Source organism: Lithobates pipiens, unplaced genomic scaffold, assembly GCF_037356315.1.
Source record: "Lithobates pipiens isolate NorthernLeopardFrog02 unplaced genomic scaffold, aLitPip1_a1.2 Scaffold_16, whole genome shotgun sequence".
Taxonomy (NCBI): Eukaryota; Metazoa; Chordata; class Amphibia; order Anura; family Ranidae; genus Lithobates; species Lithobates pipiens.
Window position 1 is genome coordinate 128,915,325 of NW_027507748.1, and position 26,916 is coordinate 128,942,240.

Sequence of the window (26,916 nt, forward strand, 5' to 3'; positions counted from 1 at the left end):
GTTTTTTAATTGGCTCTCCTATTTGCTAACCAGTATTGTACATATGAAAGGCAATGAATGTTTTCATTTTCCAAGGCTTGAAAATGCTGTTGTATTGAGAGGCAGGAATGTTCTACTTGAGAAAACATGATTCTATTTTTAGAAGCCATTGCAATAAAAATCCAGTGGCAGTTGTTGAAAGCATAAAACCTATTCGAATAAGAAACATTGGCTGTAAAAATATATATATTTTTTCATTTCTGTGAATGAAGAAGGAGCTATAAGGTCTGCTTGTCCTTACACAACACACACATTCTGCAGAAATTCAGGAAAAGGAAGCCGGGGGCAAGTAGTATGGACAATGAGATAGAAGATCTAATGATATAAACATCCAAGATATTAAGGGAGTGTATTGAAGTGATGGAGAGGGGACATTTTAAGGGGACAATACAAATAAATATCACTGCTTATGAAAAGCTGAAATCCACTAATTTTATTTCTTAAACCCATTTCTCTCCCCCGTCCCCCTGTTTAAAAAAAAAAGGTCCCAGAGAAGTATTTACCCTCTTCCAGTTAAAGCGGTAGTAATGGCCACTTGTTTATTTATACCTACAGGTAAGCCTGTAATAAGGCTTACCTGTAGGTACAGTAGATATCTCCCAAATGGGCACTGTTTAGGAGATATTTATTGTAGTAGCAGTCGTGGCATCATGCTCTGCTTCAGTATGTCACAGTACATGTTGACATTCATGGTTCCCTCAATGCACTGTAGCTCCCCAGTCCCGGCAGCACTCATGCAGCCCCAGACCATGACACTCCCATCACCATGCTTGACTGTAGGCAAGACACACTTGTCTTTGTACTCCTCACCTGGTTGCAGCCACACACGCTTGAGGAAATCTAAACCAAATACGTTTATCTTGGTCTCATCAGATCACAGGACATGGTTCCAGTAATCCATGTCCTTAGTCTACTTCTCTACAGCAAACTGTTTGCGGGTTTTCTTGCGCATCATCTTTAGAAGTGGCTTCCTTCTGGGACAACAGTCATGCAGAACAATTTGATTCAGTGTGTGGCGTATGGTCTGAGCATTGACAGGCTGACTCCTTCAACCTCTGCAGCAATGCTGGCAGCACTCATACATCTATTTCCCAAAGACAACCTCTGGATATGACGCTGAGCACGTGCACTCAACGTCTTTGGTCGATCATGGCGAGGCCTGTTGTGAGTGGAACCTGTCCTGTTAAACCGCTGTATGGTCTTGGCCACCGTGCTGCAGCTCAGTTCCAGGGTCTTACCAATCTTCTTATAGCCTAGGCCATCTTTATGTAGAGCAATAATTCATTTTTTTTCAGATCCTTGTATGGTCTTGGCCACCGTGCTGCAGCTCAGTTCCAGAGTCTTGTCAATCTTCTTATAGGCTAGGCCATCTTTATGTAGGGCAACAATTCTTTTTTTTTTCAGATTCTCAGAGAGTTCTTTGCTATGAGGTGCCATGTTGAACTTCCAGTGACCAGTATGAGAGAGTGAGAGAGACAACACTAAATTTAACACACCTGCTCCTCGTTCACACCTGAGACCTTGTAACAGTAATGGGTCACATGACACCGGGGAGGGAAAATGCTAATTGGGCCCAATTTGGACATTTTCACTTAGGGGTGTACTCACTTTTGTTGCCAGAGGCTTAGACATTAATGGCTGTGTGTTGAGTTATTTTGAGGGGACAGCAAATTGACACTGTTATACAAGCTGTACACTCATTACTACATTGTAGCAAAGTGTAATTTCTTCAGTGTTGTCACATGAAAAGATATAATAAAATATTTCCAAAAATGTGAGGGGTGTACTCACTTTTGTGAGGTACTGTACATATTTTTCACCATCTAAGTGCTTCTCTTAGTGAATTAAATGCCAATTACGCCTTAAATCTATAGTTTGTTTAATCCACATACAGTAGCATGAATGCAATTATTGAAATGACTCCAAGCAGATATAAATAGAAATGTTTCTTCCTCAGAGAGACTGACGATGACCCTGTCACTAAACAACACGTAATGTACAGTGCAGGGTGAAGGGGAATGCACGGTAGGATAATTGGTTGGGTTAAATGAAAGTAGATCTATTATCTTGCTTTTCTATTGTGACATGACAAATAATGCCTCAGGGAGAGGAATCTATCATAAGCGTTGAGATGCTGCTTATAATAAGATTTTGTATTCTTCTGTAAGAATAGTAACACTCACGCTGTGGCGGAGATAGATTTGTAGCTTATAGGTCCCTTATGTGTCTGCAGACGTATGACATACCACTGAGAAGGAATCAGAATCATTGGGCTGAGACTTCCTGAGTGTAGACTCCGTCATTTGCTTAATTTCTTCCTTTCTTATTTTTCCTATATTTTATTGGCCTGGAAGGGAAAAGTAAGGTACAAATAGTTTTTCTTAGTTCTGCTTTTTTAACCGCTTCAGCTCCAGAAGGTTTATGCCCCTTCACGACCAGGCCATTTTATGCGATACGGCACTGCGTTACAATTGCACGGTCGTGCAACGCTGTACCCAAATAAAATGTATGTCCTTCTTCCACACAAATAGAGCTTTCTTTTGGTGGAATTTGATCACCTCTGTGGTTTTTATTGTTTGCGCTATAAACAAAAACAAAACAGACTGATAAGCTTTGAAAAAAAAAAAAAAAAAAATATATATATATATATATATTACTTTCTGCTCTAAAACACATCCAATAAAAAAAATGTAAAAAATCTAATTTCTTCACCAATTTAGGCCAATATGTATTCTGCTACATATTTTATGGTAAAAAAATCCCAATAAGCGTATATTGATTGGTTTGCGCAAAAGTTATAGCGTCTACAAACGATGGGATATGTTTAGAGAATTTCTATTTATTTATTTACTTTCAACTAGTAATGGCAGCAATCAGTGACTTATAGCAGGACTGCCATATTGCGGTGGATAAATCGGATACTAACTGACACTTTTGGAACCAATGGCACTAATACAGTTATCAGTGTTAAAAAAAAATGCACTGTCAATGTACTAATGACACTGGCAGGGATGGGGTTAACATCAGAGGCGATCAAAGAGTTAAATGTGTTCCTAGGGAGTGCTTTATAACTGTGTGGAGGGTGCTTGTACTGTGGGAAGACAGAGATCCATCTTTCTGGTTAGCAAAAACACCACATCACTGCATTTTCTTCTCACAAAACTATGATCTGCCTTGTTTACAAGAGGGTAAAGTGACACTAAAGACTGTTTAAAAAAACAATCCCATTCAAGTATGTGCTCTTAAAGCAGAAATAAAGTCTGCAATACTTACCTCTACTTCAATGATCCGACATCTATGAGGTCCCTTGCTGGGGCTGGCATCTTCTCCCCGGTTTTGTCCTGGTGCCAGTCTTTAGCCATTTTGATTGACTGTTGGGGGATGATATCACTCCTATGCATGCACAGCTCAGTGTATACTCTGCAGAAGACTGCAAGCAGGCAGGTAGGTTTATTTTATTAATTGCAAATTTTTAATGCATTAAGGTGCCCACCTGTTCACATCTCCATAGTCTTTTTTTTTTTTTTTTGCTCTTCAGCAGCTTCCTGGATGGCTACATCCATTTTCCATGGTCCCTATTGTACAAAGGAATGCATGTATGTAGGAACCTTCTCTTGCACACTGCTAAGATGGACTGTGGGCTGTGGGATCTATTTAAGTATGTCTTATTAACTCAAAAAAGTTTCTTCTATTGCTCTCTGTCACCAAATCTCCAAATTCATTAATTTGTTTTGTTTTTTGCCTTGATCCAAATCTGTGTTAGAGGATGGCTACATTTGTTCTCCATTGACTATATCTAGGAACATAGCCACCATGGACTATGGGATTTGTAGTGTGCATAGAGCAGTGCACATGACCACAACCATAGGTGTGTGTAGCCTTAGGGCCGGTTCACACTGCGACGCGAGGCGAGGCGACACGGCTCGCCTCGCCTCGCTCCCGCAAGTCGCCCCCATTCAGTACTATGGAACCGTTCTGAGAGGAGCGACTCGAGTCGCTCCGACTCAGAAAAAAGGTTCCTGTACTACTTCGGGGCGACTTCGGGGGCGACTTGCATTGACTTCTATGCAGAAGTCCTCTGCAAGTCGCCGCTGAGCTCACCGCAAGTCGCGGCGAGGTAAGTCGGAGACGCCTCGCCGCGGCTCGCTGTGTGAACCGGCCCTAAAGCTCAAACACACTTGTGTGTCTACATATTTTTGACCCCAGTACATTGATCTTCCTGTCGGCACATTAAAAGAGAAGTTCATAAACACTTTGCTTATGGCAGAGCCAGTAAGAGGAAGATCTTTCCCATATCCCTGCTTGCATACAGAGCAATGATGCTAATGCATATGGGGTGATTAGGGTGTGCCCAGGCCCACCTGGCACACGCTGTGCGCAAGCCTATGAACGCAACTTTCATAAACTGTTTGTTCCAAACAAATTCAAGTGAGGGGAAAAAAAGAGAGGTTCGCGGGCTCACCGAGGATGTTAAAAGAAGGCAGGAAAAATTATTCCATGAAAAATAGATTACATGGCTATTGGGTACTGAATGAATATGGATTATTTTTGTAAAATAAATTACAACCTTTAGAATCACTTTAAGCTTGTCATATATACTATCACAATTTTATTTGAAATGTTTTCTTTTAAGAGTATTCGTTTCATTGCTGAATTATCAGTGGGGTCAAATTGATGTTCATTTTTGGCCACACAGATGAGTAAATTTGAAGAAGCAGGATGGAAAATGTTTATATGACAAATTAATTTGTGATTTTTGTTCATTAAAGTCCATTTGTTCCAAACTCAAATGTTAAACGCAAACAAAAATTGTAAGCACTTTCATCAATCAATAGTACATAGAAGCTTCTTAAGAGTTTTGCTAAGAATGTTCTCCATCATCCCGGGCCCTATTATAATATCTATTAAAAACAATGGGGGTTATTTACGAAAGGCAAATCTGCTTTGCACTGCAAGTGCACTTGGAAATGTAGTCGCTCTAAATCTAAGGGGTAGATTTGAAATGAGTGATTTTATCATCCAGTCATGTGTAAGCTAAAATTATGTTTTTTATTTTACTTGCATGTCCCCTCTCAGGTCTACAGCGACCGTACTTCCAAGTGCACTTTCAGTGCACTTGCAGTTCAAAGTGGATTTTCCTTTAGTAAATAACCCCCAATGTCTTTAGACATTTCATTTTGGCAGCAAGAGCTGTAATTCCACAACATTTGAAGTCTACTGTGATACCATCAATGGCGGAATGGGTGGTGGAACTAGATGCTATTTGTGATCTTGAATGTCTGCTATCACGGGAAAATGATAAAACAGAACAGTTTTTAAGTACACGGATCCCATGGGTTTTTTTTTTCCGTCTCTCTCCAGAGTTCAGGACTTGGGTTACTGAAAGAAAAAATAATAGTATGGTTCCATTTCTTTTTCCTCCTGTATTTTATTCTGATAAAAATAATTTTTGTCTAGAACATTCAGTTCCTTTTTTCTTTTTTGGGATGACTTGGTTTTATGCAAAACCTTTTCTTTTCATGAGTTGATTTCTTCATCTTGTCAATCGTAAAGAATGACATTTTATTTTTAATTTTTTTTTAATCTTAACAATAAGGAAAATAGAATAAGTGAATATCAAGTATTCTATAATTTGCTTATACTCACATTTTTCTTTGTTTTTAGATAATATATAATTTAGCTATTTGTTTTTGGATATGTCAGAATGTCTTTCTTTTTCCTTTTTTTTGTAATATATTTTTTTATATTTAAAATGTAATGATATAAGAATAAAACAGAATCTTCTTTCGAATGATTTCTCAAAAATCTACTAGTGTATTGACAGCTTTACACCACTTGCATTAGAAAATACATTTGATGATGCATGAAAAGCATCAGCGATTATAACCATGCGCCTTTTATATGTGCCTGGAGTTCAAATTTAAAACTGAATTCTAGGCACAAAAAACTTTCAATTAAATGTATTCCTCAAAAACCACAATAAATATCAATACACTTTGCTTCAAATGCCTTTAAAAACTCAGATACTACCCTTTAACCACTTCCATACCAGGCCTATTCTGGCACTCTTCTCTGACATGTAAAAAATCATCATTTTTTTTGCTAGAAAATTACTCAGAACCTCAAACATTATATGTGTTTTTTTACCTGGCACTATAGGGCGTAATGGCGGACGTTGAAACTTTTTATGTCACACGGTATTTGTGCAACAATTTTTCAAACACATTTTTTTTTTTTTTTTTAAATAACACTTTCATGAATTAAAAAAAAAAAAACATCATTTAAAATTGCACACACTTGTGGAATTGCGCCAAACTTTGGTACTTAAAAATCTCCATAGGCTACACTATAAATTCTTTTTTACAGGTTACCATTTTAGAGTTACAGAGAAGGTCTAATGCTAGAATTTCTGCTCTCGCTCTAACACAGCAATACCTCACATGTGTGATTTAAATGGCGTTTACATATGCGGGCGCGACTTTCGTGTGAGTTTGTTTCTGTGCGAGCACACGGGGACGGCTTTACATTTTTTTTTTTATTGTTTATTTTACTTTCATTTTTTATTTTTACAGTTTCTCTTGAATTTTTTATTTTTTATCACTTTTATTCCTATTACAAGGACTGCTAACAATGAATGAATGTAATTGGAATGGCACGTGACAGGTCCTCTTTATGGAGAGATGTGGGGTCTTTAAGACCCCACATCTCTCTTCCAGGCTGGAAAGATCAAAAATAAAAAGATGACCAATCTTTCTTTCCAGCTAAGATCTCGGCTTTGTTTACCGGAAGTGACATCATAACGTCGCCCCCGGGCCTTTGACGGTCATAGAAATGACTGGGGAAAATCTGGTCACCGGAAATCTCTATGATCATCGTACAATTCTTTCTCTGTGTCGCCGATGGCATGGGTGAGCCCGGAAAAGCACCGGAGGGCGCCTGTAAGAAAGATCAAGTGGCTGAACTGCCGCTATGATTGTTCTTATGGTGCATATAATCGCCGCCTCTAAAAGATGAGATCTGAATGATGTCTGTAGCTGCAGGCATCATTCAGATATCCCCACTGAAAGACAAAGACGTCATATGACATCCTTGGGCTGGAAGTGGTTAAAAGTAGCTGTAGCATCATCTTTGGGCTGTACAAAGCCATTGCAGAGAAAAGAGCCATGGGAGGGACTCAGCAGGCCCCATCCACTACAGGCTGACTGCAGAAAACTAGAGGAGGGGGAGGAGACAAGACCAGTCACCCTGCACAAGGAAAGAGAGCAGCAGTGTCTGGTCTGTATTATATGGTGATGAAAAGAGGGCATTCAAGAGTAGTGAGGGGGCAAAAAACTTTTGAAGAGCCCACTTGCTCAGGTTAGGCTGCTCACAACAGGCAAGGTTACTCTCCTGTGAGTACTCCAGCAGGTTACAAGGAAAAGACAAGCATATATAGAAGGAAAGCCAGACCAAAAGAGAAGAAGCCTTTTTATTTTCACTGCTGATGCAGACACTACTAGCCAGGGATCCTAATCCAGCAATCAGCTTCCCTGCATAGATTCAAACAGGAAAGCATTACCTTGAGTCCACTGAGGGTTCTCATTTTTAACTGAAGCCCTGATGAAGGGGGTATTTCTTTGACCCACGAAACGCGCTGGCTCTTTTAACACATTATCAATAAATGAATTCAGCCTCTATCTTTTGGTCTGGCCTGTCTTACATGAAGCTTCTGCACAGAGGTAAACTCTGTATTACTGCTCAGATCTAGAAAAAATACACAAATCATAGAAATAATAAAAAAAAAAAGTTGCTCCAGTATTTAGAACATTTTAGTTTTTTTCCCGGTGTTCAGTTTTACATTTTAAGGCGGGCCAAAGATGAGTTCAACCAAAGTGTTAAGCAAAAAAAAAAAAATTACCCAATTCCTCCATCCATCACTGAATTTTAACAGCATGAAGTGGAGACATCCGGGAGCCCCTGCCGAGCAGAAATTTTCCAACAGGGTGGTTGAACATCTCAGATCGGCAGATCCAATTCTGTTCAACCACAGTGGCCATACATAGATTGAAATCTGTCTGGTCCCTGCAGAACAGACCAAATAAATGATAGAGCCATTAAAGTGGTTGTAAACCCTAAGTCCCCATTCATACTTGAGCTTTTTGTAGCTTGAATCTCATAAATACTCAGCAAGCAAAAACCTGTTGTTTTGAGAAGCCCTTGTTCACACCTGAGCGTCCTGTCACTTGTAGCGAAACGCCTGCCACTCAAAAAAGTACATGAGCTACTTTTTCAGGCAGAATTTTTCATTTTTGTCCCTATAGATTTCAATGGAAATGCCTGAAAAGTGTGACATTAACTTTTTGTAGCGTTTTCTTTTTTTCAAGCATTATGACGCATTTTTTTGCTCAAACAGCAGCTCTCCGCCCCTTTTTCAGCAGCACTCCACACCTTTTTATTGAAAAACGCCTAAAAAAAGGCCAGACAAAAGCTGCAATTCTGCTCCAAAAAATGCTTTAAAAAACGCTTTAAATTGTGACAATTTGATGTCAATGTAGCCTTACATATACCCAGTGAAGTGAACAGCCTCAGATGATACACATAGATGAAACAAATCTTCCTATATACATTGTATCTGTTTAACTGTAGACAGGGGCCAAGTCCTGGGAAAAAAGTGTGGGAACTCCCACCCAAGATCCACTCCCCCACCAAAAAAAAAAATGATACGCTCATATGCACGAACGCTTCAAAAGTGGTATTTTTCATCCAATTTTCGTATTGTGTGTATGAAGCTTAACTGTTTGTACATAAGAAAAAACAATCCTCAATAACATAAATACGGTAATTCTCTGAATAATCAGCATTCATTCAATTGTGCTTCAATGCAAATGTGAACATCATGTTCAGATCTTTATTGGGGAATTTTTTATTTTGTATATAGAGTGTTTATGTGGTAAGTTTACACTTTTTATTGAACAGAGTTTGGATAACAAAGAGTTAAATGGAAAGGTCATAAATTAACTGCTCATTGTCTGGACAGAATGCTTGGGGAGATAGTGATGTGTTCCTGCTTAGGAGATGTATGTTAGCTTGGGGGGCTGCAAACTCTGCAGGGCTCCAACACACTATCGCTGCTATTCCAACTCTTCACATATTTCCACATAAACTTCCCTCCTGGCATTAAACTTTGCCACGTATTGTGCTCAGCTTACCACCCCAAACCGATGTTCCTCCCTCAGCTCACCTCTCTCCCTGCATGGCCTGTGAGCAGAATAGCTGATCTACCTGTCAACTAGACCTAGACCTGATCTATCCGTCAGCTAGCTGTGATTGACAGGTAGATCGAAGCGGAAGCTGTCATGGGGCCCCCTATTGGCAATGCCTGAATGGTCAGGTGTGCAGCACGAGCTGTGTCGGCAGCTGCTGGTGTAGCACCTGCCACACAGCTCACATACTTCAAAGTCTTGCAGGACATGGCTGCTAATGGGAACTGAGTTCCTGTTGTGGAAAAAGTACAGGAACTCCGTTCCCATGCGTTCCCGCAGGACTTGAGCCCTACTTGAAGTCCTCTCTTTTCTACAGCCTTCTACAACACACATTTTACACCGAATTTCTCTAAAAAGCAGGGGGCGGGAATTTGAACTGCAAAGCTCAGTGACCGGAGCTCTGAGCCATGATTGGAGGGAAAGGGCGCACCTTCCTCCTCACAGTACACGGGGAACATGCACAGCCGCTGCTGTCAATCACAGGCTGTGTACTAAAGCTCTACTCCCCCATTAACAATTGTTTCTTAGAATCAGGAAAATCTGTCACAGATGACAAGTAAACAGCATAGAAGGATGTGCTTTGTTCATGTTTCATGTCTCAGGTTTATAACCACTTTAAGTAGTGGATTTTTATGGACTATTTTTGCCAAATAAGCATATTGTTTAGTGTCACTTTAATATTGTCACATTAGGAGGCGTGGCTAGATGCTGAGCAAGATGGACGTCTAATCTTCCTGCTTTCCACAGACCTGCTCTTCTTACGCTACATACGGAGGAACTAATGTAGCCACATGGACAGAAACCGCAACACCCGATCCCAAAGACATTGAGGAACCTTGGGACAAACTCTCACGCCAGCTCCCCCGATCCACTCGTACTTCCACCAGCTACCTGGGCCCTCCGCACGGCAGACTGGCAGTATGGCACCAATGCAAGCCTCACAGACACCTCCTCCTGTACCCGAGACTTTGGGATTCACATGGGCGGCCCCACTGGAGATCGCCGGCGACTTCCCCAGTAGCAAATCTACTAGGGATGAGCTGAACAGTTCGGCTCACACCCATAGCATGCGAACAGGCAAAAAATTCGTTTGAACATTCAAACAACATTGACATTTCTAAAGGAAAAAATATTATTTATAATTATATAAGAAGTGTCTGAAGAACAGAAGCGTCACACGGTAGAAGACTCCCACTGAGGCAGATCGTGCGGATGGAGCGGAGAAGAAGCCGGAGCAAGGTGAGGGACGAGAAGAGTGGAGGAAGAAGAAGATGAGGAAGAAGATGGAGGAAGAAGAAGAACACAGAAGGAAGGCCAGAAGAAAGAAGATGGAAGAAGAAGCAGAAAGAAGAAGAAATCAATAAAGGACTTGTCAAAAACCATCTCTTGTGTTTTTTATCCCTTTTGACATTTTTTTGTGAAATGGTAAGGGAACATTTGTACCTCATTACTAATTCACACGGGGGGCCGGGATCTGGGGGTCCCCTTGTTAAAGGGGGCTTCCAGATTCTGATAAGCCCCTGCCTGCAGACCCCCACAACCACCGGGCAAGGGTTATGGGGATGAGACCCTTCTCCCCATCAACATGGGGACAAGATGCTTGGGGGGGGCGCTACCCCAAAGCACCCTCCCAATGTTAAGGGCACGTGGCCTGGTACAGTTCAGGGGGGTGCTCTCTCGTCCCCCCTCTTTTCCTGCGGCCTGCCAGGTTGCATGCTCAGATAAGGGTCTGGTGTGGATTTTTGGGGGGACCCCACGCCATTTTTTTAAAAAATTTTGGCACGGGGTTCCCCTTAAAATCCATACCAGACCTGAAGTGTCTGGTATGGATTTTGAGGGGGACCTCCACGCCATTTTTTTTTTTAAATTTTGGTGTGGGGTTCCCCTTAATATCCATACCAGACCTGAAGGGTCTGGTATGGAATTTAGGGGGACCCCCACGCATTTTTTTTTCATTTTGGTTCGAGGTTCCCCTGTGGGGAAATTCCATGCCGTTTTTATCAATGAACTTTTATGTGTATTGTCGGACCGACAATTCATTATAGCCGTGAGTAGTTTTAAATGACTTTTTTTCCTTTAGAAATGTCATTTTGCTGTCAGACTGTTCCCTTTACAGGCATACTATAGACGCCCCCCAGGTACAACATTTAAAGGAATATTACACTTTTATTGTTTCACTTTAAGCATTATTAAAATCACTGCTCCCGAAAAAACGTGCGTTTTTAAAACTCAGGTCCCCAAACACTTTTTCTGACAATGCCATGCATATAAGCCTTTAAAATTAGCACTTTTGAGTTCTCCCATAGACTTTTAAAGGGTGTTCCGCGGCTTTCGAATTTTCCGTGAACACCCAAAATTGTTCACTGTTTGGCGAACAGCCAATGTTCGAGTCGAACTCCTGCTCGACTCGAACATAAAGCCCATCCCTAATATCCACCCACGGCAGGTCCGGACCCTCTGTGGAAACTTCAGCTGCACGGGTCACCTCCTCCGATCCATGTGCAGTTGCCTGCACCATCTTGCTAGGTAAACTCACGGAGGACTCTGGCACCTCAGCAGGTGAGCACACCATCCGCTCCTTCACCCCCAGGGAACCTGACAGTGGCTCCCTCTGGGGAACGAATCTCTGCCGTGGCTGCGGCACTCCCCTATCACAGCTGGGACTCCATATTCCCTCCCTAGCCCCCCAAAGCCACAAAGAACATTGCGCTTGCGGGAACCAAATATCACTTTCCTAACTGCCATAAGGCTTCATTACCAGGTTCCCTTACTTGCAATGGAAGTGGTATGCACCCGACAGCTGATGGAAACATCAGCTGTGGCACCAGCATCGCTGGACTCCAGGACAGGTAAGTGACTGATTATTAAAAGTCAGCAGCTGCAGTATAGTAGCTGCATCTACCCAAGTTAAAGACATGGAGGAAAACTTGCAATCCACTAAGCTCATGATCCACCATGTTCAATCCCAACAGGTGGATGATCGCTTCATTCTCCGGGACATGCAACGTCATCTGGAAGACTTGGATAAACGTAACCGTAGCAACAACATCTGGGATCGAGGCCTCCCAGAATCCAAAGGTCCAGAGGGTTTGAGAACAGTCCTCCAAATCATTTTCAACAACCTAGTGGGGGTCCCTGCCTCCACACACATTGAAATGGACAGGGCCCACAGAGCTCTAAAACCTAAAGGCCCAGCATCCAATCCTAGTGATGTCCTCTGTAGAATTAACTCATTTTCTCTAAAAGAAGATATTATGCGTAAAGCCAGAGTGACTAAGCCAATCCTGTTTGAGTATACCCCAATCCATCTATTTCCTGATCTTTCCTGGATTACACTCCAGAAGCGCAGAACACTTCAACCACTTCTCCACACCTTACAGGACAGTGCTATTGTGTACCCATGGGGCTTCCCCTTCAGCCTATTGGCTACACACAACAGGAAGACAGCAGTTCTCTGGGTTCCTGAAGACCTACGTTTGTTCTGTGACACCCTGGAGAACTCACAACTGACCTTCCGGGATGGGATATTATCCCCCTCCTCCCCCACCCACACCGACTGCGTGGCAAAGAGTCTCTATGAAGAAGCGATGAAGACCTCCTGACTCCCCCTGCAAGAGCCCCAAGTAGCGACCGGGCTGAGGGTCCCTCACGTGTGATAACAACCTCGCCACTTCTTTTTTCCTTCTTTTTTATTCCCATGGCTCACAAACCATTCATACCTCTCCGGAAGAACTTTCTGACTTACTATACTGTGTCACAGCGGAGTTGCGCATCTTTGCAGGCTGCACTACAATTTTCCCTAACAGTTGCTCCCTCACAGATGTAAATTGACTTCATCTTTCTGGGTTAAAGAATCCATCGGGGGGCTGCTGGGAGCCGGAGGGTGTGGTCTGGAAGTTTCCTTTTCTCTCTGGCTCCTCACCCCGGTCCCGGGCACCCACCTGATTATACCTTATGATAGTTTCCTTTGGATTTCCCCTCTAGCTTTATATAGCTTGACAGCAGGTCCCCGTTTTTGGGCGGCAGGTAAAGCTTAGTTTCTGACACAGCCCCTCTCATTTAACATAGTGATTTCAAGATCCTTATTTCCTATACTTTACCCCCCTGGCCCTTGAATTGCACAATGGTGGTAATACGGAACGTTTGGTATATTGTTGGACCTCTACTACCTGTTTTGTGGTCTATGTTTTGTTTTAATTTGTTTTTCTTTTTGTTCTTTCTTTCTCGTCTCTACACTCCTGGGCTCATGGCTCTACTCCTCACTGATGGCGATCATCGTGCTATGCCGGGGCATGCTATCCTTGGCCTCTGGGTTGGATAAGTATTGTACACGACATTGTATATTTATACACTGTCATTTGAGCGCCCCCCCAACTCCACCATGGAACAGGTATATTCACATAATGTTAACGAGCTTAACTCAAATTTTAGGAGGCAGTTGGCACTGAGGAGCATCAGAGACTCAGGTGCGGAGGTGATATTCGTACAGGAGACGCATTTTGATAAAAAAACGACTTTGACGTTCGCATCTAGATTTTTCCCTTTGGGGTTTTTAGCTTCTAGCCCTAAAAAGAAAGCAGGAGTGGCCATTCTGATTAAAAATGGGTCCCCTTCACACCCACATTCTCTTACTCACCCTCAGGGGTGGCACCTAATCCTTAGAGGCAAATGGCAACAATACGATATAGCCTTCTGTAACATCTATGCGCCAAACATAAAACAGGTGTCCTTTGTCACTAAGGCGTGTATATATATATATATATATATATATATATATATATATATATATATATATATATATATACAGTGGTGTGAAAAAGTGTTTGCCCCCTTCCTCATTTCCTGTTCCTTTGCATGTTTGTCACACTTAAGTGTTTCGGAACATCAAACCAATTTAAACAATAGTCAAGGACAACACAAGTAAACACAAAATGCAATTTGTAAATGAAGGTGTTTATTATTAAAGGTGAAAAAAAATCCAAACCATCATGGCCCTGTGTGAAAAAGTGATTGCCCCCTAAACCTTATAACTGGTTGGGCCACCCTTAGCAGCAACAACTGCAACCAAGCGTTTGCGATAACGTGCAATGAGGCTTTTACAGCGTCCTGGAGGAATTTTGGCCCACTCATCTTTGCAGAATTGTCCTAATTCAGTTACATTAGAGGGTTTTCGAGCATGAACAGCCTTTTTAAGGTCACACCACAACATCTCAAAAGGATTCAGGTCAGGACTTTGGCTAGGCCACTCCAAAGTCTTCATTTTGTTTTTCTTCAGCCATTCGGTGGTGGACTTGCTGGTGTGTTTAGGATCATTGTCCTGCTGCAGAACCCAAGTTCGTTTCAGCTTGAGTACACGAACAGATGGTCGGACATTCTCCTTCAGGATCTCTTGGTAGACAGCAGAATTCATAGTTCCTTTTATCACGGCAAGTCTTCCAGGTCCTGAAGCAGCAAAACAGCCCCAGACCATCACACTACCACCACCATATTTTACTGTTGGTATAATGTTCTTTTTATGAAATGCAGTGTTCCTTCTACGCCAGATATACTTGGACACACACCTTCCAAAGAGTTCCACTTTTGTCTCATCGGTCCACAGAATGTTGTCCCAAAAGTCTTGGGGATCATCAAGATGTGTTGTGGAGAAATTGAGACGAGCTTTGATGTTCTTTTTGCTCAGCAGTGGTTTTCTCCTTGAAACTCTGCCATGCAGGCCATTTTTGCCCAGTCTTTTCCTGATGGTGGAGGCATGAACGCTGACCTTAACTGAGGCAAGTGAGGCCTGCAGTTCCTTGGACGTTGTTGTGGGGTCTTTTGTGACCTCTTTGATGAGTCGTCGCTGCGCTCTTGGGGTCATTTTGGGCGGCCGGCCACTCCTGGGAAGGTTCACCACTGTTCCATGTCTTCGCCATTTGTGGATAATGGCTCTCACTGTGGTTCGCTGGATTCCCAAAGCTTTGGAAATGGCTTTATAACCCTTTCCAGACTGATAGATCTCAATTACTTTCTTTCTCAATTGTTCCTGAATTTCTTTGGGTCTCGGCATGACGTGTAGCTTTTAAGGATCTTCTGGTGGACCTTACTGTGTCAAGCAGCTCCTATTTAAGTGATGCCTTGATTGTGAACAGGTGTGGCAATAATCAGGCCTGGGTGTGGCTAGAGAAATTGAACTCAGGTGTGGACAACCACAGTTATAGTATGTTTTAACAAGGGGGGCAATCACTTTTTCACACAGGGCCATGCTGGTTTGGATTTTTTTTCACCTTTAATAATAAACACCTTAATTTACAAATTGCATTTTGTGTTTACTTGTGTTGTCCTTGACTATTGTTTAAATTGGTTTGATGTTCCGAAACACTTAAGTGTGACAAACATGCAAAGGAACAGGAAATGAGGAAGGGGGCAAACACTTTTTCACACCACTGTATATCTTATTTAGAATCCCACATTCATTTTTGGTGGTGGGAGGGGACTTTAATCTCCCATTCTCTCCAATGTCGGACAGGACGTCCCTCTGTAAAAACCCACTTCCCCATACCTCTCCGGACAATCCCAACAGTTCTGACAGACTACTCGTAGGTTTGCTCTGCCCACCAGACAGAACGACAATGCTCCCACTACTCTCACCTATTCCGTACTCACACAAGGTTAGATTACTTCTTCATAAATGCTCCTTCTCTGCAGGTGCTCAACACTGTGGACATCTTCCATATGTCCTGGTCGGACCATGCTCCGATCCTTTTGAAACGAAATCTAGCAGACTCCAAGCTCAAATGCTGTCACTGGCAACTTAATGATTTCCTTCTTAAAAATATCAGTACCAAAGCAGATCCGGAGACAGCCCTAAAACTATACTTTGTTGAGAATACTACTCCAGATATCTCCTCAGGGACTCTATTGGAGGCACATAAATCAGTTATACGTGGACAATGTAGCTATCTCCACTGCATGGAAGAAAAACACTAGACAGTTATGACAGCAGACTGTAGAGAGACTGCAAGACCTGGAATCCCAACTTTCCTCTTCATCTTCAATCCGTCTCCTGAGGAAACGTATACGCCTCTGGGCTGTTTTGAAAAGTATTGACATAGGCAAAGTTGAAAAGGCCCTCCAAAGATTACGTTAGGTTTATTATGACAAGGGGAACAAGGCCCATACCTTACTAGCACGTAAACTGCAAGAACATACTTACACTTCGGCCCCCCAGGCCTTACGGGACCCTATTGGGACCTTTTCCTTGAACGCTTATGAGCTTACCTTGTGAGTAGTGGAGTGCACACCCTGCCAGTGGAGGCTTTATTGTCTCTCAACTCTCCAATAACTGTAGATGAGGTGGCAGAGAAACTGAAGCATTTGCCAAACAATAAGGCCTCAGGGCCTGATGGCCTTCTATGTAAATACTATAAGACTTTCCCGATTATCCTACTACCATATATGACTAGATTATTTAATGCGTTTATGAGCAGAGATTAAATCCCGAGGGACATACAGGCCTCTCATCTAAAGCTGATACCCAAGTCCAACAAGGGTCACACACTTTGTGGGAGTTACAGACCCATTGTTCTACTAAACTCAGATTTGAAAATCTTTATGAAATTACTGTCCCTCCATCTCAACAAAATCCTCCATTCCCTAATTAATAAAGATCAGGTGGGTTTTGTCCCCGGACATCAGGTGACAATGCCAGAAGAGTCATCAATTTAATAGATATAGTAAGCAGACAGAATATTGAGGCACTGTTACTTCGTTTGGATGCTGAAATGGCCTTCGACAGACTAGCATGGCCTTTTCTGTTTGCATTCCTTAAATATCTGGGCTTCCAGGGGCCACTCCTTAGGGCAATCAGACAGCTGTATGCAACTCCATCCGCCTCTATTAAAACACCATTTGTGGCATCCCCTCCCTTCACCATTTTGATTGGGACAAGGCAGAGATGCCCACTCTCCCCCCTGCTTTTTCCCTTTGTGTTGAGCCCCTGGTGGCCCAGTTTTGTCAGGACCCTAACATTAGCAGAGTATTTGTTAGGGGACGCAGGTTTAAAATCTACTTATTCGCTGATGACAAATTGCTTACCCTGACATGAGGGTGACTCTTCCCAATCTCCACAAACTACTAGAGGAATTTAGGGTCCTATCTGGCTATAAGGTGAATCCAGCCAAATCAGAAGCCCTCCCACTAAATATGTCTCCCTTGGAAGTGCGCCACCTCTCCGAAAATTTTCCATATTCATGGAAGACCCACACCATTAAATATTTAGGGGTGCAACTCACCCCCTATACGACTCCCTCTATGATGCAAATTTTAAGCTCCTCCTCGCGTCTATTAGAGCCCTTTTGGCTAAATGGAGGCACTACCCAATTTCCTGGATCGGACGCATGGCTTCAGTTAAAATGACAATTCTACCCAAGATCTTACATTGCTTCTTGACTTTACCAGTGCCTATTCCATCCACACAGCTTAAAAGACTCCAGATGGATCTCCTAAATTTCTCTTGGAATTATAAACAGCATCGAGTAGCCTGTTCAAAACATTATGCCTCCCAAAGTGAAGGGGGATTGGCTTTCCCAAATCTCCTTTGCTACTACCATGCTGCCCAGCTGTGAACTATAGCCTCCTGGGTCACCCTCCCGGCATATAATCATTGGACCCAAATAGATAAACTATGGTTAGCCCCCATTCATCCAAACAACTTACTGTGGAAGGCAGTAAGCCATCCTCATTTAGTCCTTAATTCTATCTGGTCCCTTCCTGAGGAGATTAACTTCAGTTATATACAAATAAATTCATATAAGGTAGACTCTTTGGAAAAACATAGATATATGCTAAAATGGGAGGAGAATCTAGGAGAGAAACTCTCCTCGGCACAATGGCAAATTATATGGTCACATGCAGCCAAAAGCTCTATATGTACCCTATATAAGGAGAATACATATAAGGTACTGTACTTCTGGTACATGACACCATCCCGTTGCCATGCTATCTACACTTTGGCCTTGGACCGCTGTTGGAGATGTGGACAAGGACACATTATTCCACATCTACTGGCAATGCCCATCTCTGCAACCCTATTGGTGCTCGGTCCGGGACCCTCTTCGTTGGTTGTTTGAGACGGACATCCCTTTTTCCCCAAAGGTTTTCCTATTGTGACTCCTTCCTCCTAAACTGCCGGGATTAGGCAAAAAATCGACTATACATATACTAACAGCAGCCTGATGCCTAGTCGCCCTTCATTGGAAAAAACAGAATCCCCTATCACTTACCGATCTATACTCTGGAATCAAAGATGTGGAAGTTATGGAATCCCTGTCTGCTCGATTGGTTGATAAGGTGGACCGTCACAAGGTGATATGGGAGCTTTGGTACCTGAGGATTGACCCCCCCCCCCCCCAATATTCTGACATCTTAGAATTTCTTCTTTTTCATTAAATTAAGCTGTGAGCCCAGGAGCTATGAGTCCAGCTGGTTGATTTCAACTGTTGCTATGCCTTTTTTTTCTTATTTTTCTCATGGATATGTATACTACGCTTATGCAAATTACTGATTGGTCGATATAGTATGTTAGTGGTTTTTTGTACGATTATTAATACCACATATCTTCCAATACTTCACACTTATGTGTATATTGCTAACAGGCCAGCTCTCATCTTACCTTGTTTTCTTTTTTGTTTTTATTGGTGGCATGCATGCTGTCCAGAGAATGTTAATATTATTTTTCACTTTATTTTTTATACTGGAAATAATACAGTGTAATAAAAATTGTCAATTATAAAAAAATTGAAAAAAATACATAGTCGCATTGAACATAAGTACCTTGGTGTAGACATCATCAGCAACAGTGCTTATCTGAACACTGACAGTGCCCTTCTGACCCAACATACAACTGACATAAATTTAATCACAAGAATTAATGTGTATATGCTGCTATAGTATTCTGTAGTTAAAGATTCATTGTTTGAAAAGTGAGTTATTGTCTGTAGGGTTTTAAATGATTCAGTACATAGCAAAAGAAAACATTTAAACCACAGTAGTAGTGAATAGGGGAAAGGATAAACTTTTTTCTTACTGATGATTGACATTACCTGTTTCCTCTTTTCATAGTGCTGAAGAACATTCATCATGAACTTGTAGAACCGAAACCAGTTCATGAAGGGACAACATTTTGATAAAACGAAATGACCACTATCGTGTTTGTTAAGCAAATGATATAATAAAATTCAAAGAGGAGCCACAGTAAATTACTTATTTAGGGATGGGCACATGGTAACTTTCTCCTATCTATTGGAGACATATGGGTTCCACCACACAAGCATTGTTGAGCACTGATAGGTGGCATTGATAGGCAGCATCGATGAGCACTAATAGGCTTGCCTTGATGAGCATGGATAGGCAGCACTGATGGGCATTGAGCACTGATAGGTGGCACTGATAGATAATGATAGGTGGCATTGATAAGCACTAATAGGTGGCACTGATAGGCAGCATTAATGAGCACTGATAGATGCTGATAGGCAGCATTGAATAGCACTGATGGACGCTGTTAGGTGGCATTGATGAGCACTGATAGGTGGTGCTGATAGGCAGAATTGATGGGCACAAATAGGCGGCATTGATGCACACTGATAGGTAACACTTATAGGCAGAAATTAACGGGCACTGATAGGTGGCATTTATGAGCACTGATAGGTGGCACAGATGATTGGGGCACTGATTATCAGTGTAAACAATTTACTGACATTCTTGACAGTTAACAGCAGCCATTTCCTCACACAGACACAGCATGGGAGGAAAGGGCTGCAGATAACCGGCAAGTCTGTTTACATGTGTTCATCTGATCACATGGTAAAGGGCTACTGTGATTGCGCTGGATGCACATCCCAGGGGGTACACGGGAGGCAGGGTTCTGGGAGGATGTCCATGGACACCCTCCCAAAATTGGAAGCCCGGGGCTTGGATGGAAGGAGGGAGGGGGGGGGGCAGGGGCCCATCATGATTTCTTGCACCGGGGCCCTGAAGGTTCTAGTTATGCCTCTGGATTGCAGGGAAATCTGTTTAAGGTAAATTTACTAAACTTTCTAATTTTATCATTAATAATTCACCAAATTGTTTTATATAAAGAGTCTCTCTTTACCCACTTTGTTCAGCAGTGGGTGCAGACTCCTTTGCTTTTCCCACAATCTAGTGGGCTTCCACAAGCTCCTGGACTCCAGAACACACCAAGGGAAAAATAAACCTTTCCAAATCTTGCTCCTGTCAGACACCCCCACAAAAAAACAAGACTAATGAGACAGAGGTGACTGGGCATGCGAACTGTTCCCAGGTATCTGCCCCTTCACCATTTTATCTGGCATGTGGGCAGCCAGCTTGGGGCACAGTTGCATGCAGCTTCAGAAGAAGACACAGTCACTGTAGAGGGCACTGCTCCAAACTGTTTTCAGGGTGCTGAGCTTCCAGCGGGGTGGTCCCTGTCCTCCAACCATTCACTTAGGTGTCCAGACCAGAGACTTTGTATTCCATTTGCCTGCAGAGGTCCAGGGGCCCCTCCAGTTGGCCACCTTGTGAGGGAGGTGTCCAAGTGAAACCCAAGTAGTGTTTTTTACTTTACTATCTGAGTGTCTCCTAGACTGTACTGTGCTGCCACTTAGCGTCCTTAATGGTAAACTGCTCCTAGGCAGCTCCTGTTATTGTAATAGTTGCATTTCCTGCTATTATTTATTCTGTGCTTATGACATTCCCCTGCTGCCACCTTATTTGTATTGTCAGTGTATCCTGCAATCATTTAGTAAACCTCAAATCGTATACTGCTGTTTGTCTGATATTAAGGCTAATATTTCTACATTACAGTTTCACCCGCTATCTCAAACTGCACTTTAAAGTCCGTTAAAAATGTTACAAATATGCTGTATGCAACGGAATTATAAGCTTGTGCATGCTATCTCATATATTCTCACATGTGTGTACCACTTAACATACCAACATATTTCCAGTGTGGACAATCTCTAATCCATATATGTCTTTATTTACATGATAAAGAGCTTTAGAAGGATTTCAACTGGGAAGTGATTTTGTATTTCAACCTGTGGCACATCACTATTCACAACATACAGCATCACTCCAGAGAATTATGCTGCCCTCCGGCAAAGGCTTTAAAGAGAGTGAGACAGAAGTGGCTGACAGACATGATACAGGCATTACAGATAATGGAAGAATGATCAAATAAAACACTGGAAAATTAGTGATTAATGTACATCAGTTTAACATCCAAAGGGAATAAAAAGGGGGGCACAATTTGGGGCCCACCTACTTGAGATTGTGGCCACCTCACCTCATAGCTTTAAAATAACATTTAATTGTTGCTTATCATGATTTATCAGGGAAAGGTTACTGTCCCTTTAAATATGTTAATGGTACTTTCAGGAAGATCCAATGGGAATGTGAGAAATTTTCTGGAATTTGAGCTGTGTGTATGGGGGGCTTATTCCTTTTCCCCTGGGACCTGAGCAGCAGCAGAAGAGCTCCCTCCCTCCCTCCCTCTCTAGTCGGGTGCACTGTTTATGTGGTTGGGTCACTCTGGATTTCTAGGGGGGACGTGATTTGCATATGTTAGAACGTTGGTGACTTTCTGCTCGAGTTCTGATAACTGGGCAGATTAATAATTTTGTGTTCATAAAGCGATAATGAATTTTATTATTATCAATATAAAGGAAATTGTTATTTTTACATTAAACCAATAAATGTGCTGTGGCCAAATTTTGACAAACTTGACTCTTTGTCTAATTATTTCTTGGCTCGTATCTGGGGAATGATTTTGTTTGGGAGAGCGTGGCCTACAATCTCATGAGAATACAGTCATTTTTTGAATATGATTCATAAATCAATTTGTTCATTTCTATATATGCATTGAAGAGTTTTACTATTATTCTTGACGTATGCAGTTATTAATAGGAAAATGAATAGAGCAATTGATATTTCACTAGAAAGCCAGTTTAGACACAGGAGGTATGATGGTTATAACTATATAGCTTGTAGCCTGGGCCGATTTTAATAGAGAGTATGTCCAATTGGTTAAAAACCCATTTTTGAAATGTGGGAACAACAGGATTAGGGAAAGGAGAGGACAGCCAAATGCACTCAAAGCCTTAGCCCCTGTACACACGGTCGGACATTCTGCCAACCAAATCAGTTGGATTTTGTCCGACGGATTTAGTTGTCGGAAAATCCGATTGTACATAACATAATGACGTTATCGTTCAGGCTAGTAGCCAATAGCTTTGCTGTAGGAATTTGATCTGAGCATGCATGGCACTTTGTCCGATCGGAATTCTCTACAAATGATCGGAGTATGTCCAATCGGACCAGTTTGTCTGAAAATATTTCCAACAAGTTGGAAAATTGGGTCCGACGGATATTCCGATGGAAACAGTCCGATGCAGACCACACACAGTCAGATTATCCGACAACACGGTCCGATAGGACACATTCCGACGGATTCTCCGACCGTTTGTACAAGGGCTTAGATCTACTGTAGGCAAGCATCATTTTTCCGATAACCCTCTCTAGCCTTTAATATATTGATTTTTTAAATGGAAGCCTATTTCAAAACCAAAATATACTTATTTTATTCTGATTTAAATGAGTTGCTATTTTATCCTGATCTAAATGAGTCTAATGACTGTTCTCAAATCTTCACACTACAACTATAATTTAAATCACAATAAAGTGTCATGATGGTATTATAAAATAAATATTCTTTGTCCTCTTCATAACGAAATTGCTCTAGTCTAGACACTCTTGAACCAAATCTTGAAATGAGTATATTTTATTAGACAGGATATTACTTGACACTTCAAGCTTTATGGTTTTATTAATATATGTAGAACCAAGTCCTTCACAGTAATTATTTTTATCCTAAAAAAAGGTTTATGCCATAAAACTGGTCAGTCAATGATGACTTTGTGCTTCTATTGGAATATTCAGTTCACACAATAAATCATAGACTTGCTTTTTAAACCTCTTGTCTGCTCCAGAAGCCACATCTCTGCTAGAGCTCCTAGTACTGCCTGCAACCCACCACTATGCCTCATTCATTCTGTGGCAAAATGTAAAATAAATGAGAATTCCAATCAGGAATCAAGACTGGGACAATATTTTGTTGACCTAAAAAATACTGTGCAGATATAGCAATTTAGTAGGTCAATGTGGTTAAACGTATCTAAAACTTAAGTAGGAGCTTTGGTTGGACCAGTTATTTAAAGCCAAACTCTAGACAGATATAGAAGACACAAATTAAAGTGTAACTAAAGACAATACTTTTTGTTGTTGTTTTTTTAATGCTTTGTATAAATTGGGGTTTAGTTTTTATTGCTGTCTGGGCCCACATTAGGAAAATGTACCCTCTCTATATATCCTATTTCCCCTTATTTCCCCTTATCATGCAAAAGTGAAAGTAAAAGAAACGTCCAAATTTTGTGTTTACATCAGAAAAATAATAGAGGGGAAATCTTCCAGTGGGGAGCAAGTTCCGGTGACTATGTTGACACCCTTTTTTTTTGCCACTTTGGAGGGATTTCCTCTAATTTCCTGTTTTGGCTATGGGACAGGAAGTGAAGGGGAATCTTCCTTATGGAACACAGATGGCAAACAACTTACAGGGGTTAAGACCCTTCCTTACTCTATCCAAAATGAGAAAAAAAAATTGCCTTTAGTTACACTTTAAGTTCTGCAGCCGTTAATATATCATACACATTTGAATAAACTGGGAGATAATAAATCAAGAGAAGTTTTATTGAAAGTGAATGGATACCTAGACTATACCCCACAGTACATTTATATTAAATAGTAATGCATCAACAAATGTATTTGCTTAATCGGTTCCCGACTGGCTGACGCAGATATACTTCGGCAGAATGGCTTCCCTGAGCGAAATCCCATACGGGTACGTTCTCCTTCTGCTTTTTGGCAACCAGAGGGCGCATGACCTGTTGCACGTGGCCGGCGGGCATGATCGCCGCTGGCCACACGCGATTGCGTGCATGAGCGCCAGCACTGGGATTTGTGTGTGTAAACACACAAATCCCTGTGCTATCAGGGAAGAAGAAACATATCGTTTGTTCCTACTAAGTAGGAAAAACAATTTTTCTCCTCTCCTAATTACTCCCATCCCCACACAGTTAGAACACACTGAGGGAACACACAGTTAAGCCCTTGATCGCCCCCTAGTGTTAACCCCTTCCCTGCCAGTGACATTTACACAGTAAAGAGTGCATTTTTTTTTAGCACTAATCGCTGTATAATTGTCAGTGGTCCTAAAAAAGTGTCGAAAGTGTCTGATATGTCTGTCGCAATGTCGCAATACTGCAAAAAAATGTAGATCACCGCCATTACTAAAAAAAAAATGCCATAAAAATGCCATAAATCTTTCCCATAGTTTGTAGATGCTATAACTTTTGCACAAACCAATCAATTTACGCTTAATGCAATTTTTTTTACCAAAAATATGCAGAAGGATATATATTGACCTTAACTGATGAAGAAATGTGTTTTTTTTTTTTAAATGGGGAATATTTATTATAGTAAAAAGTTAAAAAATATAGTTTTTTTTAAAAATTGCTGCTCTTTTTTTGCTTATAGCGCATACAAAAAAAAAGGCTGGGTACACCTGGGCAGAAAATCGTCTGATAATTGTCGGTTCAATGGGATCCGGCCGACTTTCAGCTCATATGTACAGCTCCTTATAGGACAGAAGCTGGTTTCACGACCGTCTTCTGATGACAGAGCATGCTGCAAAACCAGCATCCGATCAGTGATCACAGGCAATGTGCCCTTGTCAGAACACAATGGCAGCCCAAAGAAGAGAAGAGATTTCCGCACTAACATCAGATGTGTTAGTACGTTAATCTGTATGTTTTTTCTTTTCGTTCAGCCTGCTGAATTGAACTAGAAAAAAAATTCCCATGTATACCCAGCAATAGTCAAATTGAAAGTACAACAGAGAAAAATCAAGGCCCCTGCACTCTGAAATAGGACTGAACTGTTGGCCTGTAGAATCTTAGCTCTGGATTGACAAATGTACACATTTTTTGGTAGATAAACAGCTGTTATGTATGCATTTCATGTGGGTATTTAGCTGTTTCCCCAGAGACCAGTTTTAAAATGGAAGAAAAGCCTAAATATACCTGTTCTTAAAAATGGTACCTTCCACTCTTCCCACCTATCCTGCCTAACCTGTACCAAAAATATGTGTACTTACCTATTTTCAATCTGCTCGATCCCAGAAACATGATCCTGTAGCTGTGTGTAAGTGAGCATGCGACGATGGCTGTGAATCACAGAAGCCAAAACGTCACCCATAAGCTCCAATGGTCCAGGCATTGTAGGTGCTCCCTCCTCTCCCCTGCAGCAGCAGCTCACTTACTAGGGGGACCTGGAGCTGCAGGATCATGTGACCAGACTGGAGCGAATAAAAAAATAGGTAAGTTCACACATTTTGTTTATACTGATTGGGCAGGATAAGTAAAAGGAGGGGAAGCAAAACTTTTTATGACTAGTTATAGTTAGACGCATCTTCCACTTTAGGCTTTTAAATAAAATTTTCAGTTTATATGTGTCTCTACAGTCAAAACCTTTTTTTTCTTTTTTCTAAAGAATGGCAGATTTGTCTTCATTAAAAATCTGCTGGCAACTATAAAATTTTGGATTACCCATCACCTCTTGTCCTGATGTTTACAGTTGCCAGGATAAACAGAGCAGGCAAGGCAGCAAAAAAAAAAAAAAAGGTGACAGGAATTTCTCTATTGTATGCAAAAAAGCCACAAATTTTCCATGAGACTTGCTGGAGTTACACAGAATGGGCTCTTTTTTTGCATATTTGGTGGGGCTGCCAATTGATTTCACCTTTTTTTCTTTAATTCTATGTGTAAATCTGATAAGGCCTCTTCTGAAATTGCCTATTCCTGGGTCCTTAACCAAAATTAAAGAAAAGACTCTTGAGACCCTGACTGTTAGCAGCTGCAGTTGTCATTTTTTGCCACTGGAAATTGACTTCTCCTCCACGTTACCTTGAATGGGTCTAGAAACTCATCAATATTATGGTAAAGGAGACCCTTGTAGTGAAAGAGGCAGGGTAGACCACTCTTTCTGATCCCTCTCTCTTCAAAAAAATGTTCCTATCTTTTTGCCATACGATGACCCCCCTACTGCCTTCCCATAGACCATGGCTTCCCAGTTGCATGATCATGTTGTAATACCTGTGGTCTTCCTTTGCCCTTTGTTTTACACATGGGTCTTTTGAATGTGCAATGATACTTAGAAGGAGCTCCAGGCTCCTTCAGAAAAAATTAAAGCGGTTGTATACCCGCACAGTTTTTTTTTTTTTTTAAACAAAAAAAACCTGCAAGGCAGCGCAACTAGCTCATTATGAAATACTCACCTTAGAACGAGGCCTTGACATCTGATCCCTTCCACGCCGAGGGAGCTGACATGTTACCGGCTCTGGTGCTGTGAGTGGCAGAAGCCACGATTATGTCACTCCAGCGTGTGCATGTGGGAGTCTTCTTCTTGGAGATATTAATTTTACCTACAGGTACACCTTGTTATAGGCTTACTTGTAGGTAAAAGTAAAAAAAAAAAAAAAGGACAT

At 41.6% G+C, this 26,916-nt stretch overlaps 1 protein-coding gene across 1 annotated transcript in view; it reads left to right on the plus strand.

The window, feature by feature from the left end:
- The window catches only part of PITPNM3 (PITPNM family member 3), a 904,027-nt gene that overhangs the window by 506,071 nt on the left and 371,040 nt on the right, over window positions 1-26,916 (plus strand). The window lies entirely within an intron of this gene.